Below are 12,167 nucleotides of genomic sequence, written 5' to 3' on the forward strand. Positions count from 1 at the left end.
TGGTTAAGGATTTGGTCTGTGGGTCTGAGACTTCGTCCAGTGATCAAAGTGAAAGTATAAAAACAAAGAAGTGAGGCGTTTCCCAGGATCCCAACTTTCATCTGAGTGAGGAAGATAATCACCCAGTCTAGGTTAGTAGAAACCATCACATCAGTACCTGAGGGATAATGTTTAATTGTAGTCAGAAGAATCTGAAAAAGAAAAGAAAGACTATATTAAATCTTATTCCCAGAAGTGTTCAATGCTTAACCTGACATTAAAAACAAACTGAGGGCTTCCCTGGTGACACAGTGGTTAAGAATCCGCCTGCCAATGCAGGGGACACGGGTTCGATCCCTGGTCCGGGAAGATCCCGCATGCCGTGGAGCAACTAAGCCGGTGCACCACAACTACTCAGCCTGTGCTCTAGAGCCTGTGAGCCACAATTACTGAAGCCCGCGCACTTAGAGCCTGTACTCCACAACAAGAGAAGCCATCACAGTGAGAAGCCCACGCACCACAACGAAGAGTAGCCCCTGCTCACCGCAACTAGAGAGAAAGCCCGTGCACAGCAACGAAGACCTGGTGCAGCCAATAAATAAATAAAATTTAAAACAAAAAAACCTGAGAATGTCTTTATGAAAGCAAAGGGTTTTTTTTTTTATTGAAGTACTTTATGTAAAAGCACAGTTCTGAAAACAATGTAAAAGTAGGGTACCAGTAAACATACTCTGCCATATACACAGACTGTAAAACTTTGCAGCTGTAACAAATGAATCTGGAAATTATCTACACACTGCTATGGAGTTATCATCAAAATGTACTTGAATTGCAATAAAAATCAGGGTGCAGGGAACTTCCCTGGTAGTTCAGTGGTCAAGAATACGCCTGCCAATGCAGGGGACAAGGGTTCGATCCCTGGTCCGGGAAAATCCCACATGCCATGGAGCAGCTAATTCCATGCGCCACAACTACTGAGCCTGTGCTCTAGAGCCCATGAGCCACAACTCCTGAGCCCACGTGCCACAACTACTGAAGCCTATGTGCCTAGAGCCCATGCTCCGCAACAAGAGAAGCCACCACAATGAGAAGCCCGTGCACCACAATGAAGAGTAGCCCCCACTCCACACAACTAGAGAAAGCCCTTGTGCAACAACGAAGACCCAACACAGCCAAAAATAAAATAATAAATTAATAAATTTTTAAAAATGCTGTGGAAGGGGCTAGGTGGAAGCACAGAAACCATGTAGAAGATTCTGAGTGTGAGATGATGGTGGTTCTGACTCGGAGGGAGCAGGGTGGGTGATGAAAAGTAGTCAAACCCTGGTAACTTTGGAAGGTGAAGGCAACGGGACTCCTATGTGATAGACGTGAGGAGAGAAACAGAGACTTCGAGGATGAGTCTGAGAATATTTTCCTGGGCAACTGGAATATGAGGTGCTCTTGAAAGAAATAGGGGAGGTTGAAGTTGGAGTAGGTTTTTATTATTTTTTAAATTTTTTATTATTATTATTATTTTTGCCCACACCACGAGACTTGCAGGATCGTAGTTCCCTGGCCAGGGATTAAACCACTGCCCTCGGCAGTGGAATTGCAGAGTCTTAACCACTGGACTGCCAGCAAAGCCCCTGGAGTAGGTTTTTAGGGAAATAGAAACTTTGGTTACATTTTTGTATGGTACATGTGATGCATACAGAATTAGTACTTTATTTTTAAGTCTTTATTGAATTTGTTACAATATGCTTCTGTTTCATGTTTTGGTTTTTTGGCCCCGAGGCATGTGGGATCTTAACTCCCCAACCAGAGATTGAACCTGCACCCCCTGCATTGGAAGGCCAAGTATTAACCACTGAACCGCCAGGGAAGTCCCAGTACTTTATTTTGTTTAACAGGTAAAGAATTATGTTAGGGGGAAAATTAGGGTTGGCTTCCAAAAATGTATTTTCTATATTAAAAAATAAAGTCAAGATTTGGAAAAATAAAAGAAGGAGCTTGGTTATGAACCTATTCAGTCTCAGGTACCTGCCAGACATCTAAGGATAATGCCCAGTAGGAATTAGGTACAAGTCTGAAATTTGGGAGAAGTAACTTGGCTGAATACATCCATTTGAGAACTGTTAGATGGTATATCAGTCATAAGACAGGGTGAGATCCCACAGAAATGAAATAAGAGTTCAGGATAGGAAAACAGGGAGTACAGAAAAGTCTCTTGAAAAACTGTCACACAAAAGTAAGAGACATGAAAGAAGCAAAGAGCATATTTGGCCAAGGAGTAGGCAGACTATTGTTTATAGAAAAGACAGTATTTACAATGCAATTTGTAAAAGAAAAAAACAGAGCATCAGTGGTTCAAATCAACGAGATCTGATCAACCACAGGGTCAGATCCAGATTGGTAATTTTCTCCAGGAAGTTCTATCCCTTGTGCTTTTCCCATGTGAAGCTGTTTTGGTACATGCAGATATTGTATTACCATGTTTTCACAGTATATTGCACCTTTAATCACCTGAAAGATGATCATCTCTATCCCAAATTATGACAGGGTTTTGAATTTCCTAAAATTTTGTTAAGGATGTTTTGCATCTATGTACATGTGGGTGTTGGTCTGCAGTTTGCTATTAACAGTACTGCCTGATTTTGGTATCAAGTTAAAGCTAATCTCGTAAAACTAGCTGAGAAGACTCCCATCTTACAAAAATAATAATTTGACTGGAATTGGAATTATTTCTTCCTTAAATGTCTAGAAGAGGTCACTAGTCATCTTGGCATGAAATCATAGTAGGAAAAATTTTAAAAAAAATTTTTTTTTGATTGATTGATTTTTGGCTGCGTTGGGTCTTTGTTGCTGCGCGCAGGCTTTCTCTAGTTGCGGCAAGTGGGGGCTACTCTTTGTTGCCGTGTGCGGGCTTCTCATTGCAGTGGCTTCTCTTGTTGCAGAGCATGGGCTCTAGGCACGTGGGCTTCAGTAGTTGCAGCTCGTGGGCTCAGTAGCTGTGGCACAAGGGCTTAGTTGCTCCGCGGCATGTGGGATCTTCCTGGACCAGGGCTCGAACCCGTGTCCCCTGCATTGGCAGGCGGATTCTTAACCACTGCACCACCAGGGAAGGCCCAGAAAATTTTAAACTACCAATTCAATGTCTATAATAGAGGGCACTTCAGATTACTCATTTCTTCTTCAGTGCACCTGAGTAGTTGGAGTATTTCAAGAAATTTTTTGTCAATTTCTGGTTTTTGTAGAGTTGTTGGAAATTGTTTTAAATATCACATATAAGGACTTCCCTGGTGGCGCAGTGGTTAAGACTCCATGCCCCCAGTGTAGGGGGCCTGGGTTTGATCCCTGGTCAGGGAACTAGATCCCACATGTATGCCGCAACTAAGAGTCTGCATGCTGCAACTAAGGAGCCTGCCTGCCACAACTAAGACCCGGTGCAACAAAATAAATAAAATATCACATATAATCCTTTTAATGTCTTTAGTGCTATCCCATCTTTCATTCTTCATATTGGTAATTTTTTTTCTTTTTTTCTGATCAATCTACCTAGAGATCTATCAATTCTGTTGATCCAAAGGAGAGTTTTGGAGTTCACTGATTTTTCTCTATTTTCTATTACCTATTTTATTAATTTCTGCTCTTTATTCTTTCTTTCCTTTTGCCTACTTTGGTTTTTAAATTTTTTATTTTTTTTTTAAATCAAAGGGCATGGTTTATTTATTTATCTGTTTATCTATTTATTTATGGATGGCTGCATTGGGTCTTCATTGTTGTGCACGGGCTTTCTCTAGTTGGAGTGAGCGGGGTATACTCTTCATTGCAGTGCATGGATTTCTCATTGTCCTGGCTTCTCTTGTGGAGCACGGGCTCTAGGCATGAAGGCTTCAGTAGTTGTGGCACATGGGCTCAGCAGTTGTGGCTTGCGGGCTCTAGAGCTCAGGCTCAGTAGTTGTGGCACACGGGCTTAGAGCGCATGAGCCACAACTCAAGCCCACGTGCCACAAATACTGAAGCCCACATGCCTAGAGCCCATGCTCCGCAACAAGAGAAGCCACTGCAGTAAGAAGACCGCACACTGCAATGAAGAGTAGCCCCCACTTGCCTGAACTGGAGAAAGCCCACGCGCAGCAACGAAGACCCAAGGCAGCCAAAAATAAATTAAAAAAAAAAAAAAAAAAAGAAATGTCTTAAAAAAAAAAGTGCTGAGAATTTCCCAAATCATCAAGTCTTGGGTCTTTTCTGTTTTTCACGTCTTCCCTATATTTACTTTTCCCTATCACATTTTACTATAATCAGTAAGAAGAAACGAGGCCACAACTTTCAACAATTTTTAGAAATTTCCTCAGCTAAATGTCCATAAAAATACTTGCACATGAATATTTGCAGTAGCTTTATTTTTAATATTTAGAATCTGGGGGGGGGGTGGAAACTCCAAATATCATTTAAGATAAATTGATATGGTGTGGTATATCCATACAGAACATTACTCAGAAATAAAGAGAATGAGCTATGGATGATTCTCAAAATCATCATGTTGCAAGACAGCAGACAAAAATAAACTTTTAAGGTTCCACTTAAATATAATTCTAGAAAAGGCAAATTTATCTATACTGAAAGTCAAACAATGGTTGTCTACGGATGGTAGGGAAAGTATTAGGAAAGGCACTGAGAAAGGGTGATGGATGTTTCCAATATCATGACTAGATGATTTCAAATATGTATACATATATTAAGGCTTACCAAACTGTACAGTGTGTGCAGTATACTGCATGTTGACTATAGTTCTATTCTCAGTCCCAGGGTTCCTGCCCATGCAGCAAAGGCATCAGCTGAAGAGCCCAAGGAGGCATAGAAATTGAGGAAAACTACATTCTTTGCTCTGCCACTGACCCTGGTCATAAGAATGAGACAGCCCCAGAGAGCATGACAATCTCCATACATGATCTCATCCAGCAATAGTGACTTGAATGTTTATGGATGTGTTTTTAGCATGGGCATACCCATTCTCATTTGCAGCAGTCTCTCCAATCCCAATTATTCACACCCAGTGTTTCTGTATCAATTTTGTTTCCTTCCTGGACACAGTAAGTCTTACAGCCAGTGACTCCTGTACCAGTTTCTGGCCTTCAGGGCATATGGCACTTGGCAGGTCCTGAGGAACAGCTGCCCCTCAACAGTGCCAGGGAATGTGGGATATATGGTGAAAACAAGACACTGAAGCCATGCTGCTCCCAAACATGTTGTAAGTTGTTACAATACCACCCTCCTCAAGGTGATGTCTGGACCCTCTAATAACTCTGAAATCCAGACAAAATCAGATTTTTGTGGACAAAATCCACAAAGCCCTGAATTCTCACCCAAGTTTTTGTCAGCAATGAAAATTAACACCAAGATTGGACTGAGAACTGTTCTCTGCCAACCTGCTGTTCCATTTGAGGCACACAGTTGAGAGCCCACCACAAACAGTTTACCTCTTCAGTTTGGCAGAGTCTAACGGTTTCTAAACCACTCCAGACACTAAAAAGAACCTCCGAAATTAAAGGTGGCTTAAATAATAAGGTATTTATTACCACACAAACCAGAGCAACATGAGGCAAGTAGTTATCCAGCCTGGGTGACTTGGAGGCTGGAAAAATTCATCACAAGTATCACGTGAGACCAACAATGTCCATGAATAAAGTAAACCTTTTCTGCTACCAGAACACAGCTCAGGTCCTCTTGGCTAAAGGTGGATCATGTCCACACCTTTTCTGGTCAGAAGGGAGCAAATGAGGACCACCATTTAATTCAGGTTTCTTATAATTTCCTCCAGGGATTGAAGAGAGTATGAAGTTCTGCCTCCCTTAAGAATATTAGGGTAATTAAGCTGGTAGAGCTGAGATGGTTTCAGCCACAGGCACTGACACTAACAAATTTGGCAAGGAACCTGAGCAGGTCTGAAGGTGCAACATAACCCCTGAAAGCTTTCCCTGCACCTGGCATTCATAAATACTCCACAGTATTAATGTCCAGATCTATGTGGTTCGACACGATTGATGTCTCCCTCTCTAAAGGCAGTCACAGAGTTCCTCGCCATGAGTTCTGTTGTGTTGGAAGCACTCCTAAAGCCTTCTGGCAGTGTGAACTTTCTGGTGCCTAATGAGATGGGAGCTTAAGCTATACGATTTTCCACATTCATTGCATTCATATGGCCTTTCTCCAGTGTGAACTTTTTGGTGCCGAACAAGGTGGGAGGTTCTGATGAAATCTTTCCCACATTTGCTGCACACAAAAGGCCTTTCACCTGTGTGAACTCTCTGGTGTGCAATAAAGTCAGAGCTTCGACTAAAGAATTTCCCACATTCAGTGCACTCAAAAGGCCTTGCCTCAGTATGAATTCTCTGGTGTTTAATGAGGGTGTATTTGTGGCCAAAGGATTTCCCACATTCACTGCAAACATAAGGATTTTCTCCAGTGTGGATACTCTCATGCTGAACAAGTGTGGATTTGTGTCTGAAGACTTTCCCACAATCGTGGCACTTATAAGGCCTTGCTCCATTGTGAACTCTCTGGTGTACAATTAGGTTGGAGTGATGGCTGAAGTATTTGCCACATTCGCCACATTTATAAGGCATTTCTCCAGTGTGAATTCTTTTGTGCTGAGTAAGGTTGTCCTTGCGGCTAAAGGCTTTTCCACATTCACTGCACTCATAAGGCCTTTCTCCTGTGTGGATTCTCTGGTGCTGGACAAGTGTGGCTTTGCGGCTGAACGCTTTCCCACATTCACTGCACTCGTAAGGCTTTTCTCCAGTATGGATTCTCTGGTGCTGGACAAGTGTATCTTTGCGACTGAAAGCTTTCCCACATTCATTGCACTTGTAATGCATTTGTCCAATGTGATAGGCCTCCCTGCTCTCAGTGCTCCTTGTTTTCCTCTTGCTGTGGGTGGCCTTTTGCTGGTGACTCCCCAAACTAGTCTGGAAGTTCTTCTGCTCCTCCTCACATGCAAAGGGCTTCTCTGACAGGTGAGGTTCTTCACAAGCCCTACAGTTCTTCACAAATGAGGCCCTGCCTTTGTCTCCTCTTAATAGTTTCTCTACATTGTACAGCTTCTGGTGCTGGTCAAAGTTTGCACTGAACCAGAATTGTCTCCCACATGCCCCACATGTGTAAGGTTTCAGTCCATGGTGTGTTTCTTGGTGTTCATCCAGGTGCAAAATATCTTTCAAGATTGGGCCACATAAGTCACAAGGGTGAGCCATATGGTTCGATGAATCTGCCTTGAAAGTATGAACATGTGACACTGCTACAGAAACACTCTGTTCAGAAGGTGCCTCTTCATTCTCCACTCCATGCCAACAACCTGAAAGCAGAAAAATGCTGCTGAACAGCATGCTGACTTCAGTGGGAGATACACATCACAAATGTGTATCTAGCATACCCAGGATTGAGTCCACAGGGTTGCTGGCAGGACAACAGCTTTGGGATTAGGTTAAAGAAAGAGCTGCTGTGCAGTACTGGACTCTGTGGGTCACAGAATGGGGAAGGCCTTACAACAAAGACACAGGATGGGGTGTAGCTCAGGGAGAAGAGGCAGGCAAGCTCTCCAACTCACACCTTGCAAATGACTTTTAGAAGGGCCTTGACTATTGGTGACAGGTGAGTACTATCCAGAAACGTTATGTCTAGGCCCAGAAAATGTGATTTAAAATGAGTAACTGGTATTCAAAAACTATTTAAGGACATGTTTATGTTTCATGACACATTAGCATTGTCCGACAGATGAGAGCACCACAGAGGGAGCAGTAGAGAGCACTGATGAGTGGGGTGGGCAGCCCTGGGTCACAGACCAGAATAGAAGTGACAACTATGTAGAGTCCAGAATGGGGAGGAAAAGAGAAATAAGGTATGGCCTATAGCCTGGGCACCAAACAGCAGTGGGCATAGGACAGGTTTCTGGTGTTATTTGAACCCATCCTTGAAGTTACATCCTGCCCAGGCTCCCACTCACCAGGGCCTGTCCATGCCTCTTTTGCTGCGGCTAGTCAGGACCTCTCAATCAGGCACTCATCTTTCCCCTGCTACAGTTCAGCAACCACAGAGGATCTAGAAGATACAAGTCACACAGGAAAGACAGGGCAAGCGAATAGGAAAGCAATGGCCCAGGGTAGCCCACCCAGAAGAGAGTAAATACAAAATGAACATCTTAAAGGAACAATCCAGTGGGCCCCACAAGCAGTGACCATAACTGTAATTCATGATAGAGTTAGGCCCAAGGGAATGTCAATTAAAGAAAAGGGACATAATCTGGAGCAAAAAGGCATCATGAGTGTAGACAGAGCCATCCACACAGAAAGAGGCCGGGCAGGGTAGTATCCACTGGGCTGACCATAAGACTCTTGACCTTCAAGTCCTTCCTGGCAATTTTGGGGCAACAGAAGTCGGGAAGCATAGGGAGCATACCCAGCCAAGACCTGGCACCCAGAGGACGTATGTGAGGGAGTGCCCATGGTCTAGCTATAGGAAGGAAATCGCAACTTCTAGGGGAAAAACAGGAAGAGCAGAACAGAGCCCAGAAAACTGGGATATGCAGGGCCTTACCCAGGAAAACCGTAAGAGCAAAGCATAGAAGGCACTGCATTGTGATACGAGAGTCTCTGAGTTTTATCAAGAGGCCCCCATTGCTCCCAGGAAAAATACACAAACACACCCTCAAAAGTCACATGATCCTACATGAACAGGACAACAGCACAAGGGCAGCCTCTCTCCCCAGGATTTCCAGTGTATCCACCACACTTTCACATTCCTCCCCAGCTCCCCAACTCAAAACAAGACAGCAGGCCCTAGTGTAACTGATGCCTCCTCTTTCCTCATTTTCCATTAATCATTTCGCCCAGCCTAGAACAACAAGCAAGTGGACAGATAAATACTGTATAGTCTGGGCCTGGCAGGCAGGAACCAACCCTTCTCCAGCCAGCTAGTTCCCATGGGATCCAGAGATTATGCCTCTCATACACAAATTTGAGCTCTGCGTTGCCCTTAAAGCCCTCAGTACCAGAGCCCCCAGGCCATGAAGTCAGATTCCATCTCCATGGACACATCACTCTTTAGATCACACCTCTCTCGTTATCTAAGGAGGCTCCCAGAGTAGGTACCTCCCAGATGTAAACCTGCACATGGCATCCAGAGAATGCTTGGTTAATGCATCCAGGATTACATCCAGCCCCAGTCAATGGCCTCCACTGCCAAACTCAGCTTTTAATTTCTTCCTTCCTTGATTAAACTTCAGCAATTCGGAAGCACGTGCAGATTATCAGATAAAGCCAGACCTTTTCCACCTTGCTACTGCATGCTGGGGATACTATACCCTCCCTCATCAGTCACAGGCTTAACACTTACCACTAAACTCTCGTTAAAAGCCCATACCCACTGGCCTTCTACCCCAAGCATAATGACTCTGCAGCTGACCCAATTTAGCTCTGAACTAACCTACCAGCTCGACTAGAACTCCCCAGGTCCCCACCAAAGGTCACCACAAAAACCTGAAAAGCACACGGAGAGGGGAATAAGCACCAGCTTTGGTCTTTCATGTCATCTCTATTACTGCTTTACCTCAGCATTCATCTCATGTCTACTTTCTCCCTTTCATCAACTGCCAGATCCTATTTTCCCTGCTCACCATGGACACTAACCTCCCTTTTCTTGCCTCTAAGGTAACTCTTACTTCCACTCCACTGTGCCCACTTCCTTTCCAGACCCCCAAAGGCACTGCCACCATGACATAACGGTTCTCTCTCTAAATCTGATACACAGCTCTACCCTAATCACATATTGGCTGTCACCCTGTGGATGTCTCCAACTTGAAACCCTCCTCTGAACTCCATACCCATGTGTCCAGCTGTCCACTTGATATGTCAACTCAGATGTCTTTGGACCACTGCAGATTCAACATGATCAAAACCTAACTCTGGATATTACCTCTGAAAGTTACTCTCACCACCAACTTCACTATTTCAATTGAGAATTTTTTCTTCCTTATGTCTTCTCAGGCAAAAAACTGTGGGGTCATCTCTGACTCTTCCCCGTCTTTCTCTCACACTCCACATCAGAAAATCTGGTTGGTCCTACTTTAAAAATAAAAACAAACAAACCCCACCAGAATCCAAACACTTGTCTCTTACCCCCGTAGCCACCACTCTGGCCCAGCCATCATCAGCAGTCCTCTTTACTACCCCCATAGTCTTTTCTTCACTGTGCAGCCAGAGAAACCCTGACCAGAATAAGATCACTTCCTTCTCTGCTCCAAACTTTCCATGGGTCCCACCACTTTCAGAACAGAAGCCCAGCTCCACAGGCTGCCATTTCAGAGCTGAATCCTGTCCCCTGCTCTCTGATCACTAGACATAATGGAGAACTAAAGTTCCCTGAACAAGACCAGTTCAGTCTCAAGTGATGTATTTGCATATGCTGGTTCCCATGGGCACTGTTCCATACTTCTTCCTATTGCTTGCTGGAAATGGAAATCCTTCCATATAATTCCAGAATAGTTTGCAGGGCACAAGGCCTTTGGTGACACCAGGATCCCCAAACCCAATGGCAGGCAGAAGGGTAGGTTAAGATTCCCAAGACACCATTATCTGCCATAATGGGTTGCTAAGATCATTGAGAGGTAGGCAAGGCTGACTGAGGACCTGTACACTTTGCACTCACCTATGCAGGGATCATAATCGCTTCTGCCACCACAGCAATCTGGCAGGAAGAGGGAACTGGGAGTGGCAGGTTACCATAGTGGGATCTCAGAGACTGAACTGTTCCTCACACCCCTGCCCTGCCCTTTGGTGAGGATGATTTCAGATTGTCTAACTTAAGATACTCAGACCTTAGTGCTGCCTCCTACCAGCTATGTGACCACGATCCAAGATTTCTCTGTGTTCTCACGTACAAAGAAGGGATAATGGTGGTATCCACCTAATAGAGCTGTTTATATCAGACGTGTTAGTATGCGTCAAGCACTCTTTGAATTAAGTTTTACCGTCCACGTGTTTAACAGTTTTGCAAATGTTTTTGGTTCAAATGAAGTACGTAATAGGTTCTTTTAAGTTCTGGGTTTGTTTTTAAATCTTTAATAAAACTTGGTATTTAAGACTTTTCATTGTAATCAAATACTTAAGAGACAAGTTTTTCAATCAATTAAGCAGTGGTATAAATTTATCATACCTAAATATTTTTAATTTTTAACTGCCTGCTAATGTATACTTGCCAGGTATACACTAGATCCTTTCACCAAACCAGACTACCTGGTATATATTCCTCTAAAGGTGAGCATGCTGGTGGCCCTTCATTAGAGGTGTTCATCATCTCTCCTCACCTGAGGAGTCAGGGAACTGATGTAACAGTGCCCTGGATTGGGGTGGGGCTGCTCCACTAGCCTGGCGGACTTTTCCTCGGCTCCACAGAGGGGCATGCTGAGTCCACAGAGTGGCAAATTTATAGCACCTTACACCTTGCTCTCCATCTCAGGTCAGGTTCCTAATACCCTACAACCCTCTCCTCCTGCTGACTCCAGCCACAACCCTTTCATATTCCAGGAACTCTCCTTTCTGGAGGAAATTTCAGGGACGTCCACCCCTTTTCCCTGTACTCTTTCACCTCAGGGACCACATAAAATAACAACCTTAACATTCTCCCCCTAAATCTCATCTCCAGACTTTGATAAGACCTCACTCGTCAGAGGTCTCCAGCCCAGCTCGCTCTGCAGAACTCCAGACCAGCATATCCAAATGCCCATGTGACGCCTCTACTGTGAAACACTATGGATTTACCATGTCCTAAGTCCAACTCCTGATCCCCCTGAAAGGTGCTTCCCTCGTCCAACTTACCCATTTCCATTCTTTCAGATGTTCAGGGGAAAAACAAAATTTAGGTGGCCCTTCACATCCCGTTTTCACTCACAGCCGTATCTAACGCACCAGAAAATTCTGTTGGTTCTATCTTTAAAATCTCTCCAGAATTTAATGATTTATCCAGTCCCAATTCCTCCCCTGCCACTGTTCTGGCACAGCCACCACCACAACGTTCTTGGAGTTTGTGGCCTCCTGACCGGTCTCCCTGCCTCCATCCTCATCATTTCCACCCCACCCTAGTTTGTTTTCCCCTGAGCTTTGGGAATACTTTTAAAAATCCCTGATCACATCATGTCCCTCCACGGCTCCCAACGT

At 44.2% G+C, this 12,167-nt stretch overlaps 2 protein-coding genes across 24 annotated transcripts in view; one reads left to right on the plus strand and one right to left on the minus strand.

The window, feature by feature from the left end:
* Nucleotides 1–12,167, plus strand: part of LOC309648109 (uncharacterized protein) — an 81,595-nt gene that overhangs the window by 61,803 nt on the left and 7,625 nt on the right. The window lies entirely within an intron of this gene.
* LOC309648180 (uncharacterized protein) overlaps nt 162–12,167 on the minus strand; it is a 57,940-nt gene continuing 45,934 nt past the window's right edge. For 20 of the 22 annotated variants that reach the window (XM_082436547.1, XM_082436544.1, XM_082436543.1 and 17 more), the window contains 2 exons: nt 7,961–8,055; nt 5,514–7,312 (listed from right to left, as the gene is read on the minus strand). The gene's annotated coding sequence lies outside the window, so the exon portion shown is untranslated. Of the gene's footprint in view, nt 192–5,513; nt 7,313–7,960; nt 8,056–12,167 lie in introns of those variants that run through there. The other 2 variants (XM_082436546.1, XM_082436541.1) reach the window with 2 other exon arrangements.

The sequence above is a fragment of the Balaenoptera physalus genome (assembly GCF_965194825.1).
Source record: "Balaenoptera physalus genome assembly, chromosome: 19".
NCBI lineage: Eukaryota > Metazoa > Chordata > Mammalia > Artiodactyla > Balaenopteridae > Balaenoptera > Balaenoptera physalus.